General features: G+C 44.1%; 1 long non-coding RNA gene across 1 annotated transcript in view; it reads left to right on the forward strand.

Annotated features, from left to right (window-relative positions):
• The first annotated feature begins 5,915 nt into the window (after positions 1 to 5,915).
• LOC126188869 (uncharacterized) overlaps positions 5,916 to 24,409 on the forward strand; it is a 599,182-nt gene continuing 580,688 nt past the window's right edge. The window contains exon 1 of the long non-coding RNA XR_007537868.1: positions 5,916 to 5,989. This is a non-coding gene — a long non-coding RNA (uncharacterized LOC126188869). The remainder of the gene's footprint in view (positions 5,990 to 24,409) is intronic.

Raw genomic sequence — 24,409 nt, forward strand, 5'->3', positions numbered from 1 at the left:
ATAACTCAAAATATCATTGTCAACAGATCTGAAGGAATTGCCACTGCGTCTTTAGACCGTTTTCGTCAGACGAGGGGTTAGTTTCTAAGCGTTTCGATGGACTTAATTACTTCAGTGAGATCGTTCTTGCAAATGTGATATTCATTATAGCAAATATTAGCAATCTACTCTGTCAATTATATTGCTATTATTTAATGACAGCAATAATTGTTTAATAGTCCTTGCGTTTTTGTAGACACAGTTCTGACTCTGATTACTGGTTGCTGTACGTATCTATCCACATCAAGGCTGTTTTTGAGAGAGACTCGTGAAGATTCAAGACAGCTCTTAGAGGATTTGCAGTTTAAAAGTGAAATAATTGTGAAATAAGTGTGTGAATGATTAAACTGTGTTTTATTGAAGTTGTGCGATTTTAAAGGAATAATAAATGTCAAATACAGTGAGTGAATAATAAAAATCTCATTTTTCACATGTTTAAGCCGTCCTATACCCATAATTTTCCGCCACTTACTTATTGGTAAACACTTGTTGGAGAGTGACATGCCGCCCCCCCCCCCCCCCTTTCTCCACAATCTTGGTGTGACACTGACCTGTAACTTATCCTGAAGTCTACAATATGCATTTTGAGGCTGTTAATATGAAAGTGGGAAGTACAGATCTTCCAGTTAAATCAAGAATAGCTTAAGTGCATTACTTGAAAGTAACACAGGATAAGCTTACTTATGTAGGTGGTAGTAGTGTCGGCAAAAAGTTCTTGTGTGTGAAGTTGCCATGTAGAACACCAGGTGTAAAACTTTTCTCCCGAGTCTTGAACTGTGTCGGAACAAAAGTGAGGCATTCATGTGACTGTTTTCATTTCTGTACACTTATACAGATGTCTGAGTTCTGCTGTGTTAACATTGCAAAGTCCTGTAGGCATGTGGAGTATTAACCAAAACCGTCATATTGGAAGCAGAATCAAACACATTTTTGTTACGTTACTTGATATTTTCAGGAGAAAAGGCATTCAGAGTCACAGCAGTATTTGACCAACCATAACTGATGCTGAATGTGCATGTCGTCATATAATATGAGGGGCTTATTTCAATAGCGGTACTAGTCCATTACCTCCACTTTTCTGTCTATAATGCTTGTGAAATTAGTGATCCAAACAAACATAAATAAAGGTTCATCTCTAGCAAGAAGCCATATGCTTGAATATTTCTGGTATCTCAAATGCAGATTTGTCAGCGCTCATTTAACTTTACGACTCTGTATCTCAAAATGAACAAAAATGGACTTGTACCACTATTAAAATAAGCCCTTCATATGCACACACAGCACATAGATCTCGTGAGGCACAAGGCTCTCATAACGAAGTACGTACGTCGGTCAACAGATGACACTAGTAAAAGTATGTTAACTGCGCTTTTTAGTTGCTACTTGCGACTCTTAGTTGCGATTTGTCACAGAAATCGCAGTTTGACTCGGTAGCGAATAGCGTAGTATGAACTTTGCTCAACAGATGGCAGTGCTAACTGCGCTTTTTAGTTGCTACTTGCGACTCTTAGTTGCGACTTGTCACGGAAATCGCAGTTAGACTCGATACCGTATCGCAGAGATGGACGTAGTACGAAGTTTGGCCAACAGATGGCACTGTTAACTGCGCTTTTTAGTTGCTACTTGCGACTCTTAGTTGCGACTTGTCACGGAAATCGCAGTTGGACTCCATAGCGTACCGCAGAGATGGATGTAGTACGAACTTTGGCCAACAGATGCCACTGTAAACCGCGCTTTTTAGTTGCTACTTGCGACTCTTAGTTGCGACTTGTCACTGAAATCGCAGAAAGCAGTGCTAACTTCGACCAATAGATGGCTCACGTCTTTGAATATGAAATACTACTTGCGACTGCTAACTGTGACTGAAATCGCAGTTAGATTCTGTAAAGTTGCTACTGTGATATCTGTGACTTCTCAGTCACTGTGATTTCTAGCAGATACGCGATTTCCTGCCCACCACTAGTCAGCCAGTTTGCCGTGGCATACGGAGCTCCATCGCAGTCTTGAACACTGGTAGCATGCCGCGACAGCGTGGACGTGAACCGTATGTGCAGTTGACGGACTTGCAGCGAGGGCGTATAGTGGGCATGCGGGAGGCCGGGTGGACGTACCGCCGAATTGCTCAACACGTGGGGCGTGAGGTCTCCACAGTACATCGATGTTGTCGCCAGTGGTCGGCGGAAGGTGCACGTGCCCGTCGACCTGGGACCGGACCGCAGCGACGCACGGATGCACGCCAAGACCGTAGGATCCTACGCAGTGCCGTAGGGGACCGCACCGCCACTTCCCAGCAAATTAGGGACACTGTTGCTCCTGGGGTATCGGCGAGGACCATTCGCAACCGGCTCCATGAAGCTGGGCTACGGTCCCGCACACCGTTAGGCCGTCTTCCGCTCACGCCCCAACATCGTGCAGCCCGCCTCCAGTGGTGTCGCGACACGCGTGAATGGAGGGACGAATGGAGACGTGTCGTCTTCAGCGATGAGAGTCGCTTCTGCCTTGGTGCCAATGATGGGCGTATGCGTGTTTGGCGCCGTGCAGGTGAGCGCCACAATCAGGACTGCATACGACCGAGGCACACAGGGCCAACACCCGGCATCATGGTGTGGGGAGCGATCTCCTACACTGGCCGTACACCACTGGTGATCGTCGAGGGGACACTGAATAGTGCACGGTACATCCAAACCGTCATCGAACCCATCGTTCTACCATTCCTAGACCGGCAAGGGAACTTGCTGTTCCAACAGGACAATGCACGTCCGCATGTATCCCGTGCCACCCAACGTGCTCTAGAAGGTGTAAGTCATCTACCCTGGCCAGCAAGATCTCCGGATCTGTCCCCCATTGAGCATGTTTGGGACTGGATGAAGCGTCGTCTCACGCGGTCTGCACGTCCAGCACGAACGCTGGTCCAACTGAGGCGCCAGGTGGAAATGGCATGGCAAGCCGTTCCAAAGGACTACATCCAGCATCTCTACGATCGTCTCCATGGGAGAATAGCAGCCCGCATTGCTGCGAAAGGTGGATATACACTGTACTAGTGCCGACATTGTGCATGCTCTGTTGCCTGTGTCTATGTGCCTGTGGTTCTGTCAGTGTGATCATGTGATGTATCTGACCCCAGGAATGTGTCAATAAAGTTTCCCCTTCCTGGGACAATGAATTCACGGTGTTCTTATTTCAATTTCCAGGAGTGTAAAATAAAGGTATCGATTTTAACTTGTTGGTTAATCCCATTCCTACTCTGAGCGTTCTGCTGTTAATATCGTACCCAATGCACTAAACGTTACAGTTCATTTACATCTACATGGATACTCTGCAAATCACACTTAAGTGCCTGGCGCAGGGTTCATCGAATCAGCATCACAATAACTCTCTATTATTGCACTCTCCAACAGCGTGCAGAAAAAACGTGCGAGCTCTGATTTCCATTACTTTGTTATGATGATCGTTTCTTCGCCGGCCGGTGTGGCCGAGCGGTTCTAGGCGCTACAGTCTGGAACCGCGCGACCGCTACGGTCGCAGGTTCGAATCCTGCCTCAGGCATGGATGTGTGTGATGTCCTTAGGTTAGTTAGGTTTAAGTAGTTCTAAGTTCTAGGGGACTGATGACCTCAGAAGTTAAGTCCCATAGTGCTCCGAGCCATTCGAACCATTTTTTGAATCGTTTCTTCTCCTGAGCGTCGGCGTCAACAGTCAACAAAATATTTTCGCATTCGGAGGAGGAACTTGGTGATTAAAACCGCGTGAGAAGATCCCGTCACAATGAAAAACGCTTCTGTTTTAATAATATCCACCCTAAATCCTGTATGATGCTCGTGACGTCCTCTCCTCTATTTCTCGGTAATACAAAACGTGCTGCCCTTCTTTGAACTTCCTCACTGTACTTCGTTAATCTTACCTGGTAAAGATCCCACACCCCGAACCAGTACTCTAAAAGAGGACGGACAAGCGTCGTCTTTGTTTAAAGCGTCCGTAACATCTGCCAAGTGTCTGCCAAGTTAGCGAGTTATTTAGTGAATTTTTATTCTGACTGTTGCGAGTTCTCATGGTTGATGGTGGTAGTAAGCGAAACAATTACTAAACAAACAAGTGAGAAAGGTTATTTGTAGGTTACATACTACGCTATCGCCGCGCGTGATAGCCGCCTGGTCAAAGGCACATTGCCACGGTTCGAGTCCTCCCTCCAGCATGGGTGTGTGTGTTGTCCTTAGCGTAAGTCAATTTAAGTTAGATTAAGTAGTGTGTAAGCCTAGGGAGCGATAATCTCAGCACTTTGGTCGCATAGGAAATTACCACAAAAATAGTCTGATATCAACTGGCTTCATTCAACAGATGTTGAACTCTGATGAAATGTATCTGTTTTAATTAACAGTCCCAATTTTATAGTCTAAATGTCCTCCTTTTAATATTCTTGAATTATTAACTATAAGAATTTGAACATATTAGCTGTGTGCCTAAATCCTTAAATGTATGATTGTAAACTGTATGTCTTTCTCAATATTTGCTGTTGTAGCGATACGATACATAAATAAGTGGGTTGCATACTTAACACAGAGCACAAAGCATGTGTATCCGCGTACCACACCTCTCACCTGGAACCGACAACAAAAAAAAAACTTTCAAATGTGTGTGAAATCTTATGGGACTTAACTGCCAAGGTCGTCAGTCCCTAAGCTTACACACTACTTAACCTAAATTATCCTAGGACAAACACACACACCCATGCCCGAGGGAGGACTCGAACCTCCGCCGGCAACAAAAAGAATAATAATTTTATACTGAAACTCTTCCATCGGTCCATGTTTACATACAAAAACAACAATATGGGCAAAACGCTTTCGTTATTTATTTATTCCCCCAAACTACTTTCAGCGACAAATATCAGTGGGTTCCTTGATTCTTATTTGCTATACGTCACAGCATAATTTTACAACTGTTGCCGCTGTTTCCGCCATATTTTCTGCGCTTTTTTCTTTTTTTTGTTGCAGTTTTTCTCAGCATACGCCATGTCATCTGCAAGCCATCCAACGGACTTGCAGACGACATGATGTATGCCGAGAAAAACGGCAACAACAAAAAAAGAAAAACGCAGAAAATATGCCGGAAGCAGCGGCAACAATTGTAAAATCATGCTGTGTCGCGTGGTAAATAAGAGCCATAGAACCCATTGATGATGGCGATATTTGTCGCTGAAACTAATTTGGCGGAATAGATAAACAACAAAAGTGTTTTGCTAAAAGGTGGACCCACAATCCGTTGACCTGTGCTTACTGCTATCGTTGGTGGATCAGACCGTAGCTCACAACCTTCTACATACCATTCCTAACACGTTTTACCCACATTCTATGCACACGCCGACTCGTGATAGATGCGGAAGTCTGCATTCTTCCCTTCGGGCTACCACATTCTTTCCCATCTGCAGCAGAGTAGCGCCAGACGCTGATTCCGGGATGAAGTTGGAGCCGCCTTGGGGCCAGTTTGTGTTGGGAGACGGCGCTGCTACAGCAAGAGGTGCAAGACGGCAGCATCCCGTCCCGAACCACGGGCAATGTGTCACACGGAGGGGAATCTGCCGCCAGCCGCAGCGGCGGCAGGTCGACATGGCAACGGCGGCGGCAGCAGCGCTGCCTCCCTGCTGCCGCCTCCCACCCCTCGTCCCCCTCCCTCCACCGCGTCAGCGCTGTGCCTCACGCGCGGCAGATCTCGCTGTCTTCGTCTCTCCTTCTCTGCTGCGGTGTTCCTCCTCTCTCTCTCTCTCCCTCTCTGTCTCTCTCTCCTTCTGCCTCTCCCTCGCACCCCTCCCCCCCCCCCCCGCCACAGGCCTGGTCTGCCCGGAGCTGGCGGCGCGGCGGGATACTGGCGGCAGTCTTGTGTTTGCTGGCGTGCGGAGCGCAGGGCCGCCGTGATCAATAGAGCCAGGATCCCGGGTCGCATCTTCTCGCTGTCAGGTCAGTCCACGCACTCTCCCTGCTGCACACAACCCAGCCTGCGCTGCTCTGCTACGCACCACTCCACTCCTCTACCGACGCGCCAACAAAACACCTGGCCAGCCCACACTGTCCACAGCCGTCCGCAACTCGTTTTTCAAAGTGCAACTCCACGGCTAGACTTGTTTTAACGTAAGGCTGCCGTGGACTACACTGCAGCAATCAGTTCGTCGTTGCTGTGCCTGAGGAATCTGTGGAATAATTAAATACGATGCGCGTAGCCTCAGCTAATCACTCACCGTCTTCTGGAATTCTACAAATACGGTTGTGCATGTTCATTAGACACATTTAGTAGACGTTACATTACTAACTTTCTGCTGCACTTTATGTACACTGTAGTACGGTGATGAGGGATGAAAGTGTTCACCCACATCAAGTGTCAAAACCTCTCGTTGTAGTCGTTTAACTACGGCATAAACCACGCAGTTTTTATTTTTGTCTTCAGTTGAAAGGAACTAGTTTGTATACATACACACGACAAATGTACTAAAAGCAGAAAGTGTTTCGTTCTTGCATTTTGTTTTCGTGACGCTGGCACGTAGCGTCCGTGTTCACATTTTAAATATTTCAGGCACAGACTAGAAATAAACTACAAGTGAAAAGTGTAGCTGGATCGTACTTATAATTATGACAAACATGAAATAATTTCTTCTGTATGACTTGGTCGCAAGGGATGTGCGTAAACTTTCAGGTCAACATTGCACGAGAGAATATTTAGTGCTAGTGCAGAAGAAATAGTTGTGCCGGCCGCGGTCGCCGTACGATTCTAGGCGCTCCAGTCCGGAGCCGCGCTGCTGCTACGGTCGCAGGTTCGAATCCTGCCTCGGGCATGGGTGTGTGTGATGTCCTTAGGTTAGTTAGGTCTAAGCAGTTCTAAGTTCTAGGGGACTGATGACCACAGCAGTTGAGTCCCATAGTGCTCCGAGCCATTTGAAAAAGTTGCCCTGCTGCTGTAGCGGAACGAATAATTCTGAGAAATCGTGGGTGCGGGGGAAGATCAGTGAAGCGGGTACGGACAGACGCCAAGAAATGTTCGCTTCCGCGAAAGACTTCTGAGGGTAGTCAGGTGTTTTTGTTAGTAGTGAAACCTGAGAGACTCAAAAAGATAAGTAGCAAAGTATGTAAAGTTCTCAATATCTAACTTCGAGAGATATAACCGTCGCCGGCCGGTGTGGCCAAGCGGTTCTAGGCGCTTCAGTCTGGAACCGCGAGACCGCTACGGTCGCAGGTTCGAACCCTGCCTCGGGCATGGATCTGTGTGATGTCCTTAGGTTAGTTAGGTTTAAGTAGTTCTAAGTTTTAGGGGACTGATGACCTCAGATGTTAAGTCCCATAGTGCTCAGAGCCATTTGAACCGTTTTTATAACCGTCAGATGAAAAAAGATACGAAGGCTACAGTTTTGCGTTGTTAATTACAGACGTAACTTTGATAAATGTTGCAGAAATGCGTGACAAAAGCAGCAGCATATTATGTTGAACATTTTTTTTTCAGAGATATAACCGTAAGATGAAAAACGATACGAGACGGAGAAGCAACATCTGTGAACGCTCGCATAAGTTATAAGCATTCTTGGTTCTGTGTCGAATTTTATTTTAGCAACACGTATGTTGTACGCCCTGTTGACCGTCATTCATAACATCATTTATATGTAAATAATATGTAATAACGCGTAATCAGCAATATACTTAACATTTAGTTCTGTTTTTCTAAGCGTTGGCCATATTTAAAAACTTACGTTAGCGTAACTTGTAGACTTCCTTCTAGCATTGCTTCCCGGAAATGGTGTTGACTTCTCAACTGAGAACTCGTTCACAATCACCTTCTGAAGGCTACAGTTTTGCGTTGTTAGTTATAGATGTAACTTTGGTAAATGTTGCACAAATGCGTGACAAAAGCAGCAGCATATTACGTTGAACATTTTCAATTCAAAGGAGGGTCAGCATTTTTTTTGTGGATCAAGGCTATTAATAGTGATAATACATCGTTAGAACTAATTATTTACGCTTTAAGAATGGTATAATTTAGGTACATAAACCAGCGCTTATACTTAATTGATGACGTCATTCAGTGGGAAGTTCGCAGCCATGTGCTTCTGGTGTAGAAAAAATAAATAAATAAACTGCTGCTGATAATCAAACACAAGCCGAATCTCAAATGTCATTGAAACGCTTGTTATCTTTCATAATTCACATTTCAGTTTCAAATGTTTGTTGATAGACGTCGATGTCAGGTAGCATTTTTTTCCAGTAGCCTTCATGTGATTTGCCACCAGTTCTCTTGACATTTTAACGGTTGGGAAGTGCTACTAATCAGATAAAGGATAGCCTTAAGTCATAAACATTGTACCGAGTGGATATGCTCTTCCAGTTCCTGTCATCGATCTAATGAAGATGACATACTCATTGACTACGTAAATACCCGTTATGCAGTTGAAATGGAAAGGTGATAAGAAGGTAATCTTAGCCCACTCTTTGAAACTTGTCTGTCGGCAGCCGGAAAAAAAATCCTATTGCAGAATAAGTTACTTTGGCATCAGAGATGTAGTGAATAGTTATGTAACAGCCGGTGACGCGCTGCGCTGACGAATAGTTAGCAGACAGTGTTTATCAAGAGCAGGTTCGTACAGCAATTAGTGACAACGAGATATTAACTTTACGTGGTTCTTCATCAGATTCGTCAAGGACCGTTCGTGATGATGTCTGCCTCTATTATCTGCTTTGCCCTGCAACCATGGCCCTTAAATTTGTCCATCGGCGAATGCACCATTAATTACTCATCGCTTCGCTATAGTGCTCAGGCATTGACACTGTAACGTATATGGACACTGTAGTTTTGGCTCACCGTCAGAACACAATCATTTAAAATTTTAAGTCGTACTACAGTATGCACCTCTGTTGGCAGTGGGGAAAAAATTCGAAAATCCTTTTGCAGTACCACATCGGTGCCATAGAATAATTCTGCTAGTGTGCGCAGCAGAGGGTCATCTTTTAACCAAAGTATACTTAAAACTGACTTAAGCGCTGATATACGTGCGCCAGGTAGTTCAGTGATAATCGTTGGTTTCGTATTGGGCTGGATAATGCCTCAAATCTCCGTCGGGTTTTTAGCTTTTTCATGCTTTTTCTTTTCAGGTGAATACCCCAACGATTACTTAAAGAAGGGAACGGCGGATTTGCTGGCACAATCTCAATCCAAAAATAGTAATATTGCGTGGATGTTGAAACATTAGACTGTAACCTTGCATCAAATGCGAGATCATAAATGTAGTGTGCTCGGTTCTCCACAGTGTCTTATTTCTTCGAATAAACTTTAGGAAAATTATGTAACGAAGATGGTGAAATGTATTGCGTGGAAAAAATATCTATCTGTAATGACGTGGACGCGGGAGAATTCGTACACATTTAACGCTTAAATGACAAAGGCACTCGATATTCCTTTCGTGTGTGTTCGCTCGTCGGTGAAACCTCCTTGTGTGGCAAAAGATTGTCAGATTTGAATCGTAATAACGAAGACTAATAACGTGTCAACAATGAGGCAACAACGGATAGATCGCAGCTGTACATGTTTGTCGCGCAGTATTTGTTTTGCCTGTGATGTCTTCGTACCAGTGTAGGCGCATGCGCATGATCGTTAGAAATTAGCTTTGTGTTATAAAGCTAGAAACTGCTAAGTTGTAAATCACAAAATAATGAAATCAAACCAAATAAAAATAAACAATAAATAAACAAAATAAAAAACAGAAGATAACGGAAGGTGTTACACATGACTCGTATATATGCTCCAAATTATAGAAGACTTGAGTCAGAGGAAAGCTCGCTCCGAAATGGATACAAAAAGCCTAAAAAGTCCAGTAGCGAGTAAATAAGAAAGACAAGGGCGAAAATTAAATGAAAAGCAAAAGACCGCCCGTGTGGCATATCGACGCACAATATTATGTGGAGCTCACCGAAGTTCATAGCGTGTGATCTGCTTCGGTCGGTTGTCTATTTTATGAAAGATGACACTGCTGGTCATGCTGACCTCATTCATAAGGATGCTACGTACACCGTAACACAACCCTCAATACACTGGATATACCTAATGAGCCCGAGATTCACAATTAAATCACATATTCTTCTTCTTCTTCTTCTTCTGCTTTGTTAGGACCCTTCAGGATCACGTGTGGCTCGTTTTGCACGTCTTCTTTCTTCCCAATACCTCTTCATTCTCTCGCTTCTTCTGTTTCTTTCTTCTTCTGCGAAGACAAGTTTGATTTTGGTGTCCGGCCACCTGTGACCACCCACCAACTCTTTATACTTCTCCCTGTCCTTTATTACTGCCTGCAGATTCCTTTCTTTTATTCTTACAGCCTTCCACTCATCTCTAGCTTCCTTCGCCCAGTTGTTTCCCGTATCACATGTTGCATTCATATCTTCTTAGTCAACCTCTCCTCCTCCATCCTCATGATGTTCCCAATAAATCGTAACCTCCTCTTCCGTATCTCGCTCGATATGGGTTCATATTTTCCTGTCGTGTTCTGTGCATCCAGATATCACCATGTTTTTTGGTGCCCCAGATCACATTACTAATGAGGAAGTATTGAATAGGTTTGGGGAGAAGAGAAGTTTGTGGCACAACTTGACCAGAAGAAGGGATCGGTTGGTAGGACATATTCTGAGGCATCAATTTAGTATTGGAGGACAGCGTGGGGGGTAAAAATCGTAGAGGGAGACCAAGAGATGAATACACTAAGCAGATTCAGAAAGATGTAGGTTGCAGTAGGTACTGGGAGATGAAGAAGCTTGCACAGGATAGAGTAGCATGGAGAGCTGCATCAAACCAGTCTCAGGACTGAAGACCACAACAACAACATGTCTCTCAAAATTTTCCGTTCCTCCTCCTTCAACTGTATACAAGCTCTCTTGCTGAGTGTGATCATTTCTGGTGCATACAGAGCAGCATTTCTTACAGTTGCTGTGTAACGTCGCAATTTGACATTCCATGGCAGTTTTTCTTGCCACGTGTTGTTTTCACCGCATACCGAAGCGTCTGCAGAAGCTGTGCCCTGTCTACTGCGCTACTGTTGCCCTGTATGCCACCAGTTATCTTCTCCCCCAAATAAAGAAAACTGTTGACTCTCTCAACCACTCGGCCATCCATCTTCCAGTCAGACTGTGTGTTCAATGTATTGGTCTTCTTATATGCAACCTCATGTCCGACCTTTTCTGCTGTTTCGGCTAGATTTTTTAGTGCTGTCTTTGCCTCTTCTGTCTCATTTAAGAGTGCCATGTCATCTGCGAGTGCCAGGCAGCCCACTGTTGCATTATGTTTGACCTTATACCCTATTTCCACATCTTTGATTTTCATGTTACCATTTAGTTGTCTCCAGTGTCTCACTAATTCGTCCAAAACCAGGTGATAGTCTGTCCCCTTGCCGGACTCCTGTTTTTATTTTGAAGCTGTCTGACAGCGTACTGCTGCGCCTGATCTGGGCAATAGTGTCGCTTAACGTTTCCTTTATTACTGCGTATGTTGCAGCATCCAGTCCTCTGTCTTCTAACACATCAAGCAGACTTCTTCTGTCAACTGAATCGCAGGCCTTTTGGAAGTCCACAAATGTCACTATTGTCGTTTTTTCATTTCCTGTGTCTGTGTTCTATTATCCTTTCTATTCCAAATATCTGTTCTGTACAGTTCCTCCCCTTTTTAAAACCACACGGGTACTCTCCTATTGTCGGCCCCAGTTGTTCTTCAACTCTGTTCAGCAAGGTTGTCGGCAAAACCTTGTACCCTATTTTTAATAGAGAGATGCCCCTGTAGTTATCCAGTACTTTCATGTCCCCTTTCTTGTATTATAATGGCTTCTTTCCAGTCTATGTGTATTTTCTTATTTCTCCAGATATCCCTTATTATATTGTACATACTTTTTTTTATTTCATGGCCGCCTCACTTGATCTCTTCAGCACAGATACCATCATTGCCTGATGCCTTGTTGTTTTTGAGGTTTTTAATTGCCTCTCTGCTACTTCTGCCCTGGTGGGCGCATTGTCTAGATTATCCTAACTTTCGGCCCTAGAGCGTAAGTGTGTCCACTTTACTGTCTGCATTCATCAAACCCCTAAAATAAACTATGTGATCAAAAGTATACGGACACCCCCTCGAAAAAAACGTTTTTCGTATTAGGTGCATTGTGCTGTCACCTACTGCCAGGTACTCCATATCAGCGACCTCAGAAGTCATTAGACATCGTGAGAGACCAGAATGGGGAGCTCTGCGGAACTCACGGACGTCGAACATTGTCAGGTGATTGGGCGTCACTTGTGTCATACGTGTGTGCGCGAGATTTCCACACTCCTAAACATCCCCAGGTCCACTGTTACCGATGTAATAGTGAAGTGGTAACGTGAAGCGACACGTACAGCACAAAAGCGTACAGGTCGACTTCGTCTGTTGACTGACAGAGACCGCCGACAGTTGAAGAGGGTCGCAATGTGTAATAGGAAGACATCTATCTATTCTATACCATCGCACAGGAATTCCAAACTGCGTCAGGGTCCACTGCAAGTACTATGACAGATAGGTAGGAGTTGAGAAAACTTGGATTTCATGCTCGAGCGGCTGCTCATAAGCCACACATCACTCCGGTATATGCCAAACGACGCCTCGCTTGGTGTAAGGAGCGTAAACATTGGACGATTGAACACTGGGAAAATGTTGTATGGAGTGACGAATCACGGTACACAATGTGGCGATCCGGTGGCAGGGTGTTGGTATGGCGAATGCCCGGTGAACGTCATCTGCCAGGATGGAGGTTGTGGAGTGTCGGTTTGGTTGTGTTTTCCATGGAGGGGGCTTGCAGTCCTTGTTTTGCGTGGCACTATCACAGCACAGGCCTACTCTGATGTTTTTAGCACCTTCTTGCTTTCCACGGTTGAAGAGCAATTCGGTGGTGGCGATTGCATCTTTCAACACGATCGAGCTCCTGTTCATAATGCACGGCCTGTGGCGGAGTGGTTTCACGACAATAATGGACTGAGCTGCACAGAGTCCTGACCTGAATCCTACGGAACACCTTTAGTATGTTTTGGAACGCCGACTTCGTGCCAGGCCTCATCGACCGACATCCATACCTCTCCTAAGTGCAGCACTCCGTAAAGAATGGGCTGCCATTCCCCACGAAACCGCCGGCCGGTGTGGCCGAGCGGTTCTAGGCGCTTCAGTCTGAAACCGCGCGACCTATACGGTCGCAGGTTCGAATCCTGCCTCGGGCATGGAAGTGTGTGATGTCCTTAGGTTAGTTAGGTTTAAGTAGTTCTAGGGGACTGATGGCCACAGATGCTAAGTCCCATAGTGCTCAGAGCCATTTGAACCCACGAAACCTTCCAGCACCTGTTTGAACGTATGCCTGCGAGAGTGGAAGCTGTCATCAAGGCTAAAGGTGGGCCAACTCCATATTGAATTCCAGCATTACCGATGGAGGGCGCCACGAACGTGTAAGCCATTTTCAGCCAGGTGTCCAGATTCTTTTGATCACATAGTGTACCTAGCCACTTCCTCGCACACCTCTTTCTCGCCAATTTTTATTGTGCCATCTCGTCCTATTACATAGGGTTCTTTTTCCTAGAAGCCTTTAATTCTACTCTTCATTTCTCTGAAAAAGACTCGTGATTTGTGTTTCTTGTAAAGGGTTCTTCAAGTTTCTCATTCCATCTACTTCTCTTGGCACACATATTAATACGAAATACTTGTTAATATTTTGTCCCTATGTTTTCACAAAAAAACTACATGCCAATTCTAACATCAGCTAATAAAAATTTACCTGTTAAAAGACAAAAAATATCGTCGTGCTTTAATATGTAATTTCTTTTTGCTGTTCCGACCTGCATAGCGAACTTCAGTGGATAAAGAATACACGCTCAGAATGATTCTACAATACCACGTACAAACAAAACTGACTATAAAAATTATAAATAGTGGAATAACCTAATGGCGTAACTAAAACGACTATTCTGCCATATTTTAACACACGAAATCTCATCATTCTAATCCGGAAATAGAAGCTGCCAATCGGATCTACGGTAGCATTGACAGGATTCCTGTAAAATACGATGCAGGTACGGAAGAAGAAATCAGCGTCTTAATGTTTAATGATGTGTGACTAATACAGAGACTCGTGTAGATATAACTCGCATTTTAATATACATTCACTTACCATTCTTTCGACCCTTAATTGTTTAAAAGTATTATAGAGATAACATGAAAAGTTCCAGTTGCGTGTCATGCCGTTCCACATTGACTTTACAATACAATATCGAGCAATTCGTGCCCTGCTGCCATTTGCTATTCTTTTCCGTTTTCCGTAAAAAGCTATTACGGTAGCCAGCGCTTCTCTGCATTGTTAGAGACTTGGTATTCATCGTGGTTCTGCGATCAATGTAAATGAAAGGAACTTTTGCGTCAGTTGATTAAAAATTCTTTGCTGCATTTGTCACGCCTACCAACCGACAGCCTAACTGTAAGATTGCCATCGATCGTTCCAGCTCACCCTGAAAAAGGAAAAAAAACTGTCGCATCAGCATCTACGGCACTAACTGGTGACATATTACGAGGGCAGTTCAATAAGTAATGCAACACATTTTTTTTCTGAAACAGGGGTTGTTTTATTCAGCATTGAAATACACCATGTTATTCCCCAATCTTTTAGCTACACAACACTATTTTTCAACGTAATCTCCATTCAATGCTACGGCCTTACGCCACCTTGAAATGAGGGCCTGTATGCCTGCACGGTACCATTCCACTGGTCGATGTCGGAGCCAACGTCGTACTGCATCAATAACTTCTTCATCATCCGCGTAGTGCCTCCCACGGATTGCGTCCTTCATTGGGCCAAACTTATGGAAATCCGACGGTGCGAGATCGGGGCTGTAGGGTGCATGAGAAAGAACAGTCCACTGAAGTTTTGTGAGCTCCTCTCGGGTGCGAAGACTTGTGTGAGGTCTTGCGTTGTCATGAAGAAGGAGAAGTTCGTTCAGATTTTTGGGCCTACGAACACGCTGAAGTCGTTTCTTCAATTTCTGAAGAGTAGCACAATACACTTCAGAGTTGATCGTTTCACCATGGGGAAGGACATCGAACAGAATAACCCCTTCAGCGTCCCAGAAGACTGTAACCATGACTTTACTGGCTGAGGGTATGGCTTTAAACTTTTTCTTGGTAGGGGAGTGGATGTGGCGCCACTCCATTGATTGCCGTTTTGTTTCGGCTTCGAAGTGATGACCCCCTGTTTCATCGCCTGTAACAATCTTTGACAAGAAATTGTCACCCTCAGCCACATGACGAGCAAGCAATTCTGCACAGATGGTTCTCCTTTGCTCTTTATGGTGTTCGGTTAGACAACGAGGGACCCAGCGGTAACAAACCTTTGAATATCCCAACTGGTGAACAATTGTGACAGCACTACCAACAGAGATGTCAAGTTGAGCACTGAGTTGTTTGATGGTGATCCGTCGATCATCTCGAACGAGTGTGTTCGCACGCTCCGCCATTGCAGGAGTCACAGCTGTGCACGGCCGGCCCGCACGCGGGAGATCAGACAGTCTTGCTTGACCTTGCGGCGATGATGACACACGCTTTGCCCAACGACTCACCGTGCTTTTGTCCACTGCCAGATCACCGTAGACGTTCTGCAAGCGCCTATGAATATCTGAGATGCCCTGGTTTACTGCCAAAAGAAACTCGACCACTGCCCGTTGTTTGCAACGCACATCCGTTACAGACGCCATTTTAACAGCTCCGTACAGCGCTGCCACCTGTCGGAAGTCAATGAAACTATACGAGACGAAGCGGGAATGTTTGAAAATATTCCACAAGAAATTTCCGGTTTTTTCAACCAAAATTGGCCGAGAAAAAAAATGTGTTGCATTACTTATTGAACTGCCCTCGTATTACGCGTCGTGTGTTAGGCGTATCAGTGGTTGCATTTCGCTGATTTCGTATACAGAAGTGAATAACATAAACTCACTCTTATTCAGTGCGTTATATTTTAATTAGCAAAGGACTATGTTAAACGAGGGTTGGAACTAAAATAGTGGCAACTATTTATTCACAACCGATACAAAAGAGTTACATGTTTGCACCTGTTACTGTCCTTCAAAGTAGTCACCAGCATTGTGTATAACCCGTTGCCAGCGATGTGGAAGGCGTAGTATACCGTTAGCACATCCTGTTCTGTTGATGGTGCGAATGGAGCGGTGTACTGGCTGTCGAATCTCTGGAACAGTTCTGAAGCGAATGCCACGAAGTGGTTCCTTCATCTTCGGAATCAAATCAAAGTCACAAGGACTTAAGTCCGGGGAGTATGGTGGATGGTACAGTGCTTCCTAGTCCCATCGACAGAAAAGAGCAGCCACAGCTTGCGCTGTATGCGACCGCGCATTGTCGTGCAAAATGATGGGTGGGTTGCGTAGAAAGTGTCGCCGCTTCTTTCGCAAAGCTGGTCGCATGTGATACTCCATAAATGAACAGTAATAATGTGCATTGACGGTCTGCCATGGAGGAACGCAATGCGTTAGGATAACACCATCACATTCATACACGAGAATCGCCATAACTTTAGACCGCTCCATTCGCACCAATAACAGAACAGGCTCTGATAACGGTATACTACACCGTCCACATCGCTGGCAACGGGTTCTACATAACGCTGGTGACTACTTTGAAGGACAGTAACAGGTGCAAACATGTAACTCTCATGTATCGGTTGTGAATAAACAGTTGCCACTATTTAAGTTTGTAAGGGATCCATGATCACACGAACATACATGTTAGTATCCCACACCCAGGCCCTCGTAGAATGTACTATTCTTTTTGGGGCATAATTCAAGTTCTACGTAACTATCATCAGAAAAACTAAGCAACTTTTTCCGTTTCGCACTCAGTTGCAACAACTTCGCGACTTACAGTCGGTGGAGGCAAATCAAGTCTTATCTTAACCAAACATGGCTATTAAATTAGTTTTCCACGTCACCACGTACGGTGGCATGTGATATAACCAACTCAAACTTTTCTCACACAACATAATGAAAGCTTTGGATCAAGGAAGTGAGGTAGATACAGTATTTCTTGATTTCCGAAAAGTATTGACTCAGTACCAGATCAGCGCTTCTTGTCGTAATTGTATTAAGGGAAACTTGTGTTGTAACTGGACTGAGTATTGTTGGTAGGGAGCAGCAGCCGGTTGTCTTGGATGAAGAGTCATCATAAGATGTAGAATTAACTTTGGAGCGTTGTGACCCTTCCTGTTCATGTTGTATATTAATGACCTTGCGGACAATATTAATAGCAACCTGGGAGGTTTGCAGATGTTGCAGTTATCTATAATGTAGTACTGTATAAATATTCAGTCAGATCATGATAAGATTTCAAAGTGGTGCAGAGATTGGAAACTTGCTTTAAATGTTCGAAAATATAAAGTTTTGTAATTTATAAAACTAAAAAATGTAGTATCGTATCACTGTACAGTATCAAAAAGTTAGTATAAAATACAGTTGGAATCGGTCATCACATACAAATACCTGGGTGTAATACTACGTGGGATATGAAATATAATGATCACGTAGGGTTGTAGTCGATAAAGCAGGTGGTAGGCTTTGGGTAATCGGTAAAGTACTGTGTAAATAGAGCGACCCATTGTAGAGTATTGCTCAAATGTGTGGGACCGGTACCAAACAGGACTGACAGGGTATATTGAAGATATTGAACGTATACAGAGAAGGTTCAGCACGAATGGTCAGATGTTTGTAGGACCCACGTGAGAGCGTCTCAGAGATAACAATATGGGATTGTGGGTCCGCCTTGCAAAACGCTTCTGTTATTTATTTACTTATTTCCCCAAAACTAGTTTTATCGCCAGTATCGCCATGATCAGTGGCTTCTTTAATTCTAAACCATGCAGAAATAGCATACATGTAAAACACTTTAAAACATTATTATATGTGTGCTATTTTGTTCCAGATATTGTTTCTGTGAATATTTCCATAATACCTTATTTACTATACGTCACTGCATGATTTTACAATTGTTGCCACTGTTTTCGGAATACTTACAGGGTTTTTCATTGCCGTTTTTGTCATGTTGTCTGCAACTGTATGAGTTGCTGGTAGTAAACTTTTTGAATTTAACAACCACTCACACAGTTGCAGATGACATGAGAAAAACGGCAACAAAAAAAAAAAAATAGAAATCGGCAACAACTGTAAAATAATGCTGTATAGTAAAGAAGATATTATGAAACTATTCACGGAAACAATATTTCGAACAACATAGTACACATGTAGTAATGTTCTAGAGTGTTTTATAAGTATGCTATTTCTACATGTTTTAGAATGAAACCACTGATGACGACATTTGTCGCTGAAAGTACAGGGTTATTACAAATGATTGAAGCGATTTCACAGCTCTACAATAACTTTATTATTTGAGATATTTCCACAATGCTTTGCACACACATACAAAAACTCAAAGTTATTGTAGGCATTCACAAATGTTCGATATGTGCCCCTTTAGTGATTCGGCAGACATCAAGCCGATAATCAAGTTCTTCCCACACTCGGCGCAGCATGTCCCCATCAATGAGTTCGAAAGCATCGTTGATGCGAGCTCGCAGTTCTGGCACGTTTCTCGGTAGAGGTGGTTTAAACACTGAATCTTTCACATAACCCCACAGAAAGAAATCGCATGGGGTTAAGTCGGGAGAGCGTGGAGGCCATGACATGAATTGCTGATCATGATCTCCACCACGACCGATCCATCGGTTTTCCAATCTCCTGTTTAAGAAATGCCGAACATCATGATGGAAGTGCGGTGGAGCACCATCCTGTTGAAAGATGAAGTCGGCGCTGTCGGTCTCCAGTTGTGGCACGAGCCAATTTTCCAGCTTGTCCAGATACACGTGTCCTGTAACGTTTTTTTTCGCAGAAGAAAAAGGGGCCGTAAACTTTAAACCGTGAGATTGCACAAAACACGTTAACTTTTGGTGAATTGCGAATTTGATACACGAATGCGTGAGGATTCTCTACCGCCCAGATTCGCACACTGTGTCTGTTCACTTCACCATTAAGAAAAAAATGTTGCTTAATCACTGAAAACAAGTTTCGCACTGAACGCTTCCTCTTCCATGAGCTGTTGCAACCGCGCCGAAAATTCAAAGCGTTTGACGGGTGTCAGGGCTTGTAGCAATTGTTCAAAAATGGTTCAAATGACTCTGAGCACTATGGGACTCAACATTTGAGGTCATAAGTCCCCTAGAACTTAGAACTACTTAAACGTAACTAACCTAAGGACATCACACACATCCATGCCCGAGGCAGGATTCGAACCTGCGACCGTAGCGGTGACGCGATTCCAGACTGAAGCGCCTTTAACCGCACACCGGCCGGCAGCAATTGTAAACGGTAAATCTTCTGCTTTAGCCCTTTCCGTAAGATTTTCCAAACCGTCGGCTGTGGTACGTTTAGCTCCCTGCTTGCTTTATTCGTCGACTTCTGCGGGCTACGCGTGAAACTTGCCCGCACGCGTTCAACCGTTTCTTCGCTCACTGCAGGCCGACCCGTTTATTTCCCCTTACAGAGGCATCCAGAAGCTTTAAACTGCGCATACCATCGCCGAATGGAGTTAGCAGTTGGTGGAACTTTGTTGAACTTCGTCCTGAAGTGTCGTTGCACTGTTATGACTGACTGATGTGAGTGCATTTCAAGCACGACATACGCTTTCTCGGCTCCTGTCGCCATTTAGTCTCACTGCGCTCTCGAGCGCTCTGACGGCAGAAACCTGAAGTGCGGCTTCAGCCGAACAAAACTTTATGAGTTTTCCAACGTATCTGTAGTGTGTCGTGACCTTCGACCATAAATATAATAGACTGGCCCTGACGTCATTTTCGTGGCTCCAACATCTCAGGGCTAAAGTCACGTGTATGTTGGCAAAACATGGTTGTTTCGTGTTGCGCTTACGGCTGTACTCAGCGTTTTGTCGGGGGAAATGGCATTACATTTCACGTGTAAGTGTTCCTATGATGGTGCAGATGCGTTTATGGAAATCTGCTGAAGTGACTTTTATGTTTTTTTACACTTGAAATAGAGTATCCCGTAAATTAAAGTGTTGAAAGTGATGCCTGTAAAGTCAGACTCATATTCCATTTTCGAAAGTATCTGTGATAATTCGGTTACAGAAGTAAGTATAACTGTTTCTCGTTCCTACTCATAGGTTCCCTAAGGATGAAAACCGAAGGCAGCTTTGGATACAGGCCCTGAAATTGAAAAACTTTAAGCCATCTGCACATACGCGCCTTTTTGTATATACAAGTGAGATTATAATAAGGTAAGAGCACCTATAGTCGACACATGAAGAGAATTTTTTTCTACCTTCTGATACTATTAAATAAATGTAGGCTCCAAAATTATTTTCTGAAACTTCAAAGTCTCACCTTTCATCTAAAATATCATTTTTTTTAAACTGATAGTTTAAACTTTTGTAAAAATAGTAGGAACTGAACCTTTAGAGTGCACCTAAAATTGATACTCTAAAACGGACCTGCTCCTAAAGTCGACAATTTTGGCACCTATAGTTGACGTAATTCCCATATCCCATTTTCTTTTATAAGTGACTAGAGCTCAAAACGCGGCGAATCCAATGTTAGAAGTTTTGACAAGAGCCCACTCTTACCGTTTAAAAGAATTTTAACGACATTTTACTTTAATTGATAGTTTATAGTAATTTCGTCCCACTGGCCACCAGAGGGGCGTTCGATGTATTTGTTAGATTTTATAAATGGTACTGTGAACAAATCCAGGTCAAATGTAGTTCTGACAATTTTTCGCAAATAAAAAAGTAATTTTTGTTGGAAGCGTTTGGCAGTCAACTGAGAAATGTGGATAAAATACGATACAAACATAGGATGGCAGACCGCTGATTTGAAATCCCGCAACGTTTTGCCAACAGTCACGTGGTTTATGTTGGAGCCACACCAGCCCTATAGCTTCTGCACAGCAAGGCCAGTCTACTAGTATCTATGGTCGAAGGTCGTGACCATATGTCAATGAATGGAGCTACAGTGAATTTATGAAATCGCTTTAATCATTTGTAATAGCCCTGTAGTTTGGGGGAATAAATAAATAACAACAGTTTTTATGCATCAAGGCGGACCCTCAACCCTATATTGTTGTTTTTGTTTGCAGACGCGAACCAGTGGAAGAGTTCAGAGACAAAATTGCGTCTCAGAGGTGCTGAACAAAGTGCACTGGCAGGCTCTTGACGATCGACTTAGAGAACCCGCTGCAACTGATGACTCTAGGAGTATACAACAACTCCCTATGTGTCGCTCACATAGGGATCGTGAGGATAAGATTAGATTAATTACAATACGCGTAAAGGCATTTAAACATCCTTTTACTTTTACATCTACATATATACTCCGGTAACCGCCAAGCGGTGTGTGACGCAGGGCACAATTCGCGCCAAAGTCATATTCCCCTCCCCCCCCCCCCCCCCCTCTTATCCACTCGCGGTACGCGCGAGAGAAAAACGACTGTCTGAAAGCCTCAGTATGAGCTCTAATTTCCCTTATCTTCGAATGGTGATCATTGCGCGATTTTAAAGTTGTTGCTAATAATATATGCTCTACATCCTCGACGAAGATCGGATTTCGGAATTTAGTGAGCAGCCCCTTCCGTTAAGCGCGTTGTCTATCTGCAAGTGTGTCGCACTTCAAACTTTCAATGAGATTTGTAACGCTCTTCTTTGGACATTCTCAATCTCTTGAATCAGACCCAACTGGTAAGGGTCTCATACAGACGCCATACTTGAATGTAAAGGGAAGAAACACTAATAACTGGTACAGTTGGACGTAGCGTCTGCCATGCACTACAATAGTTTGAAGAATATCTAGGTAAGGCCATGAATAGTACGGTACGGTACATATTTATTATTTGTATGAACACAAGTGGAGTAGAATTTGGACGGAACCTTAAGGCTTCGTAACTGTCTCATGCACTCAATTCAGAAATTGCAATATCAGATAAGAATGAGCTCCTGAACAAGTTACAGGCAAATGATAAATTGAAAGGCGTAGATAGTTTCCAAAAGTAAACTCATATTTATATCATACATGGTAGAAAAACTCTCAGGGGACGAAGGGTAATCCAGTACACGAATACATTATCCCTGAGAAGGTGGACAATACGCCCTTTCAAAAGTGTGTCGTTTTGCACGAGCACTTCAGATCGGTACATCGGTAACACACCTAGAATACGACTCCGAAGTCGCAACTGAATGACTGATGTAGTACCAGCGCTAACTGTTCTTTTAACGTTTCTCTGAAGGCCGGCATTATGTCTACACAAAGGCCACACTTCACCTCTACTGCCGGTCTTTAAGACGTTGTTCACGCTGTAATCGAGTCGGTTAGCTTCGACTAAAAGAGGGGAAAAAGGCAACGTTCTTGGCGCACCGCAGCTAAACAATGGTCAGCGAATCTGTATACTCGTAGTTTGATGCATGTTTCTTTTCAGGCTAAAGAGTTTCGTAACCTCGCTGTTTCCATGCAGCCATGGCCCCAATGTTCCGTACTAAAGTTTCGCCTTCTATCTCGCCACTCTCTAGAAGTTTTACTCGTTGCTGTCTCATCTTCTCTCAAATTCTGTGAGGCAAACCATTAACCAGTGACACCTGCGATACTAAATGCCGCCTTTTGGCGGAGAGACAGTATAAGCGGCGCAGAAAAGAATGGGGAATCATCCCTGCAACGACATGGGTCGCAAATGGACAATCCAGACGTAATCGACATTTTCAGAAGACAAATTGTTGTGCCCTGTCGCCTGAGAACGAGTATTGGAAACTGAGAAGTCGATTGCTCGCTGCTGTTGAGGGCGTCTGCGGAATGTGGTTGAACGATGGTGAAACCTAGTGCTGGAACACGTATTGTGTTCGAGTATAATGACTTTTCTGGAGACTAGAAATCTAATCTGTAGGAATCAGCATGGGTTTCGAAAAAGACGGTCATGTGAAACCCAGCTCGCGCTATTCGTCCACGAGACTCAGAGGGCCATAGACACGGGTTCACAGGTAGATGCCGTGTTTCTTGACTTCCGCAAGGCGTTCGATACAGTTCCCCACAGTCGTTTAATGAACAAAGTAAGAGCATATGGACTATCAGACCAATTGTGTGATTGGATTGAAGAGTTCCTAGATAACAGGACGCAGCATGTCATTCTCAATGGAGAGAAGTCTTCCGAAGTAAGAGTGATTTCAGGTGTGCCGCAGGGGAGTGTCATAGGACCGTTGCTATTCACAATATACATAAATGACCTTGTGGATGACATCGGAAGTTCACTGAGGCTTTTTGCAGACGATGCTGTGGTGTATCGAGAGGTTGTAACAATGGAAAATTGTACTGAAATGCAGGAGGATCTGCAGCGAATTGACGCATGGTGCAGGGAATGGCAATTGAATCTCAATGTAGACAAGTGTAATGTGCTGCGAATACACAGAAAGATAGATCCTTTATCATTTAGCTACAAAATAGCAGGTCAGCAACTGGAAGCAGTTAATACCATAAATTATCAGGGAGTACGCATTAGGAGTGATTTAAAATGGAATGATCATATAATGTTGATCGTCGGTAAAGCAGATGCCAGACTGAGATTCATTGGAAGAATCCTAAGGAAATGCAATCCGAAAACAAAGGAAGTAGGTTACAGTACGCTTGTTCGCCCACTGCTTGAATACTGCTCAGCAGTGTGGGATCCGTACCAGATAGGGTTGATAGAAGATATAGAGAAGATTCAACAGAGCAGCGCGCTTCGTTACAGGATCGTTTAGTAATCGCGAAAGCGTTACGGAGATGATAGATAAACTCCAGTGGAAGACTCTGCAGGAGAGACGCTCAGTAGCTCGGTACGGGCTTTTGTCAAAGTTTCGAGAACATACCTTCACCGAAGAGTCAAGCAGTATATTGCTCCCTCCTACGTATATCTCGCGAAGAGACCATGAGGATAAAATCAGAGAGATTAGAGCCCACACAGAGGCATACCGACAATCCTTCTTTCCACGAACAATACGAGACTGGAATAGAAGGGAGAACCGATTGAGGTACTCAAGGTACCCTCCGCCACACACCGTCAGGTGGCTTGCGGAGTATGGATGTAGATGTAAATGTAGATGGTAACGAGGTGACCGACGTACACGCCTCATCACCGAACGTGGACGCTGGAGGCTCACCTGCAACTGTAATGCAGGCTGGACTGTGTGACCTCATGGCAGAGTACAACGCTGGTGTGCTGGCACAAGTGTGAAGTTCTACAAACGACCTCTGCGTTTTCCCGTATTGACCAACATTGTCAATTATC

This window comes from Schistocerca cancellata, chromosome 5, assembly GCF_023864275.1.
Source record: "Schistocerca cancellata isolate TAMUIC-IGC-003103 chromosome 5, iqSchCanc2.1, whole genome shotgun sequence".
Taxonomy (NCBI): domain Eukaryota; kingdom Metazoa; phylum Arthropoda; class Insecta; order Orthoptera; family Acrididae; genus Schistocerca; species Schistocerca cancellata.